We start from the raw sequence: 5,197 nt of genomic DNA, 5'->3' as shown, positions 1-5,197 counted from the left end.
CAGCTACCTCAAAACTAGAGACAACCAGAAGTTCCAGAAAATCGAGCTGCATGGAAGTCCAACAAACAAAGATATAAAGAAGAGATAATCATCCAGGTAAGAGGTGCAGAGAGGATGTGGTGTGGAGGCAGCAGCAGTAGGAGGGAGCTGTGGCCGGCCAGCAGAAAGTGCAGAAACACATCAAAAAAAGCAGGGACACCTGGGGAGCGCTCCCAGCATCAGACCAGACCATGCACCTCATGGTTCCAGCACCGGGAAAATAAAGCCTCATTGGTTCTGACTGTGCAAACAAGTGGGAGTTGGGATGGAGTAAGAAACTGCTGGTCTCTCAGTAGATTCCATTTCTTTAAAGGGACCCCATGATCCTAGAATGTCCACAGACCCACCCACCCTGGGAACAATGGCCAGGTCAACAACTAGAGAGACACCAGTCCCATATGGAAATGGGAAAAGTGCCTGGAAAAGGGGCAAGTGCTGAGCAAGCGGCATTGTTTCCTCTCAGAGCCCTCCCCCACATACAGCACCACAATATGGTGAAACAGGTCGCCCATGCTGATGAATACCTACGGCTCTGCCCCTTACAATGTAACAGGTGCGACAGCTCTATCTAAGACACGGAGGCAAACAAACACAGGAGCCTGTCAAGATGAGGAGACAGAGAAGTATGGCCCAAAAGAGGGAATGGATCGAGGTCCCAGTGGGAGATCTAAGCGATGAGGAGATAGCCAACCTAACAGATGCAGCATTCAAAGCACTGGTGATAAAGATGCTCACAGGCTTGACAGATATGCTCGAGTATGGCAAATGCATAAGAGAAGAAGTGAAGGCTATGCTAAGTGAAATGAAGGAAAATCCACACAAAATCAATGGTAACGGGAAGGAAACCAGGGTTCAAATCAATGATTTGTAACATAAGGAAGAAAAAAACAGTCAATCAGTACAAAATGAGGAAACAAGAATTGAAAAAAATGAGGAGAGGCTTAGCTACCTCAGGGACAACTTTAAACATGCCAACATCTGAGTCGTACAGGTACCAGAAGGAGAAGAGGAAGAGCAAGAAATTGAAAGCTTATGTGAAAAAATAATGAAGGAAAACTTCCCAAATTTGATGAAAAAAATAGATATACAAGTCCAGGAAGCACAGAGAGTCCCAGACAAGCTAGACCCAAAGAAGACGACACAAAAATACATCATAATTAAAATGCCAAAGTTTCAAGATAAAGAGAGAATCTTAAAAGCAGTGGGAGAAAAGCAGAGAGTTACCTACAAAGGGGTGCCTGTAAGACTATCAGCTGATTTCTCAAAAGAAACTTTGCAGGCAAGAAGGGACTAGCAAGAAATATTCAACGTGATGAAAAGCAAGGACAAACAACCATGATTTCTCTATCCAGCAAAGCTATCATTCAGAGCAGAAGGGAAGAGAAAGTGCTTTCCGGACAAAGTAAAACTAAAGGAGTTCATTATTACCAAGCCATTATTATATGAAAGTCATAGGGACTTATTTACGAAAAAGAAGATCAAAACTATGAACATTAAAATGACAACAAACTCACAACTATCAACAACTGAATATAAAAAATAAAAGCAAAACCCAACTAAGCAAACCAGAGTAGGAACAGAATCACAGGTATGGGGATCATTTGGAGGGTTATCAGCTGGGAGGAGGAAGGAGGAGAAATGGGGAAATGGTGCAGGATTAAGAAGCATAATTGGTTGGTACAAAATAGACAGGGGGAAGTTAAGAATAATAAGAGAAGGTGAAGCCAAAGAACATATATGCATGACCCACAAACATGAACTAAAGGGGGTGGGGTTGCTGGAGGGAAGCGGGGGGTACTGGGTAGATGGGAGCAAAGGGGGAAAAATTAGGACTCCTGTAACAACATAATCAATAAAATATACTTAAAAATAAAAGAATTATGCATGAAAAAAATAAAATAAAGCAAAAAAAAGGATTCTAAACCTATTGTTAGATTATAATAGTAATCTCATTAAAAATAAATCACTGGATTATATCACCTACTCTATTTAAAAAAAAACCTCAGAAAACAAAATACAACAATCTAACATGGACAAAATTCCTTTATGCTATCTTGAATGATGCCATTTCTACTTATTCAGTGTCTGGAGACCTAAATGTGTGTCTGAAAAGAAAATGTTGTTATAGTAGGGGTCTGCAATTGAAGTCTTGAAAATATGAGGGAATAGTTTCCAACTATTATTAATCAAATCGTACCAATGCTCTTTGTAAACACTTGAAATTACTGTTTTTTAAGTGAAAGAAAACTGTAGCAGAGTTCTATTATGAAAGCAAAGCACAGTGCTGCATTTAACACAACTAGCAGATATTGTTCTTCCTTCACAGAATCGGTCGGATTAGTTATACAAGTGCAAAATAACAGGTTGACAGTTTAGCAAATTGTCTGCCTGGTCTATATAGAAAGCACTGACATTTCTAGTTTCCACAGGATACTTTGCAGTGTCAGAGAGCAGTTGAATGGCATGTCTGGTCTGTTACTCAAGGCAGCCCGTGGCACAGCCTGCATTAGGAAAGAAACAGGCTTCTAACATATCACATACGGCTAATGCCTGCCTTTAGATACTGCATGATGTGCCAATTAAATTCGTTAAATATATCTACAACAGAATGAACAAAGATGTAGAAATGCTTAGAACAGAATTTAAGGACCCAGATACAAGGAGGGACCCCAAATTCCAAGAATTTATTTATAAATAATTGTGTATTTATTCTTATATGTTTAAACTTCAGTCACTTTCAAAGTGCTCTCCATTTGATACAATGCATATATTAAGACTTTTTTCCCACTGCTCAAAACAGTTTTGAACTAATCAATTTTGATGCCTTGTAGTGCTTTGGCTGTTTTTTGTTTCACCTCTTCCACATTGGCAAAATGTTTCTCTTTGAGGACTTTTTTCATCCAGGGAAACAACAACAACAAAAAGTCGCTTAGGGCAACATTGAATCAATATGGAGGGTGTGGCATGAGGGTCGTGACGTTTTTGATAAAAAACTGTTGAACATTCAGTGTGGTGTGAACAGGTGCACTGGTAAATCACCCATCCTGAAATGGGCAAATGTGTTGAGTCTTAAAAAAAAAAATTACTGAAGCCGAACGCAGCATCTCACAACAACACCATCTAGTACACTGATAAAAATGTGTTCCTAGAATACTCACCTAGTCGGGGAAGCCTGTACAACAAGGCGCTTGCCCTCCAGAAGATAATTCTGGGTTTTTGGGTTTCCCATTGTAAGTCAGAGAGAAGAAACAGAATAGATTACAGACACAGAAGAAAGGTTATTTCCATTTCATGTGTAAATACAGCTAGCTCATCAACTGTGCGTCCTGTTGTGTGTGTGTCTGAAGAGGCCTGTGCCCTTGAGAAAAGGGGATATTATCACCTGGTTTTCCAGGAGTCATTTGGATAATTTCCCAGGACCTTGGGGCAGTGAGTGGGTGACTGGCTGAGATGATTACTATAGGAGACTCGAACAATTTAGAAGAAAGAATGGATATCTTACTATTACAGGAAGTGCTTGGGAAGTAAAGTATAGGAGTCACTCTCTATATTGCGGTCACTTACTGTGGCCTCACTGTATTGCAGGATTTAAAAAAATATTATATTTAATTGTTTATCACGGATTTTTTGCTATAAGGTTAACAAGGGACTGGAAACGGTTTATAAGTGTGGGGGAACGTTTATAAAGCCTTAAAATATATATAAATACTAAAATAAATGTAAGGTTCCTACTTCATGGATTTTCACCTATTGTGGGGGCAGGGGTGGGAGGGGTCTTGAATGTAATATCCGTGATAAGTGAGGGAATACTGTAGTATGAATTTAGAATGGCTGGGTTGGTGGCCTAAGAAATTTAGAGTCAAGAGTCAGAAAGGATGTATATACATCCACTGTTAAGCTGGTCCCTGAGACAGGGAGAAACATCTCTCCACAGAGTGAGATGGGGGAGACTTCTGAGAATTGAAAGATTCTCACAGTGGGTAAAACTTTTTGGGTTTGCTTATCTGGGAAAGGCAGAAGGAGAACTCAGAGCCCTAATTTAGGTGATCTATGAGATGATTTCAGCAAGAAGTAGTTGGAAAATGGGGAGGGGCCAAGAACAAAAGATGGATGACCATCTGCCAGGTGCCCTCCAGGGGGCATTCATCTTCCCTGGCAGTGTGACTACACAGAGTGACTTCAAAGCATGGTTTGTGATGTACCTTCTCCTCTACCTGGAACACAGTAAAAAAAAAAACTTTCCTCTTTTCCTATGAACCAAGGTAGAAGGTATGGTCAAGAATGGAACACATGACTAAGTGGTGAGTCTCCGTGTTGTTTTTCCCTTTGGTGGTTGGAAAATCAGCTTAAAAGATGGGTGCCTAGGATGTTGGATAACAATTTTCCTAGCTCTGTTAATTATGCACCTGATAACCTTAAGAGGTGAAGCAATATCTCCTTACTCCTCCACACTCCACCTCCACCCCTGGTCAAAGAGCAGGCTTGTTTACTGCTTGCTGTAAAATTAGTGGGTTCCCCAAGCTCAGTGCTCCTCATCTGTGAAGTGACACACTGCATGTGCAGGCATCCTTTAGGCCCATCTGTGTTGTCCCCATGACACTTGAGGACCAGGGGAACCAACCCAAATATGCTGATGTTCATGATGCTCATTGTGTCACAAGTAATGAAGTCCTTTGTCGCTGACCCAAGAGTCTTGAGTATTCTGCCAACCTCCATAAAATAATAAGTGGCAAATTTATTTGGTTCTAGGTAAGGTAAAACCAAATCCCAGATCCAGCATATCTTATCTTATCTATATCAGTATACATTCTAAGAAATAAGAACTCTTAAAAAACAACCTGAGGTAAGATGAGTAAGTTCTAAAGAACTACTGTACAATATTGTTCCTCGGTTAATGATATTTTATTGTGCACTTAAAAACTTGTTAAGAGGAAAGATTTCATGTTAAAATCCTTAACAAAATTTTTAAAAACCTCCAAAATACTATTATCACATTTTTAAAGAGATAATAATTATTTAATAGCATTGACACTTTCCAATTGTGTTCAAATTTCTCCAGCTGTTTCATTTTTTACAGTATATTCAATAGGCATTCAAATATTTATGTTGGGTGATTTAAATCTAAAAAAAATTAATTATAGTAAAATATCTATTTACA

Source organism: Furipterus horrens, unplaced genomic scaffold, assembly GCF_987537825.1.
Source record: "Furipterus horrens unplaced genomic scaffold, mFurHor1.1.pri manual_scaffold_1, whole genome shotgun sequence".
In the NCBI taxonomy this organism is placed as follows: domain Eukaryota; kingdom Metazoa; phylum Chordata; class Mammalia; order Chiroptera; family Furipteridae; genus Furipterus; species Furipterus horrens.
The sequence above is the reverse complement of the archived record's forward strand: the minus strand, read 5'-3'. Positions refer to the sequence as shown.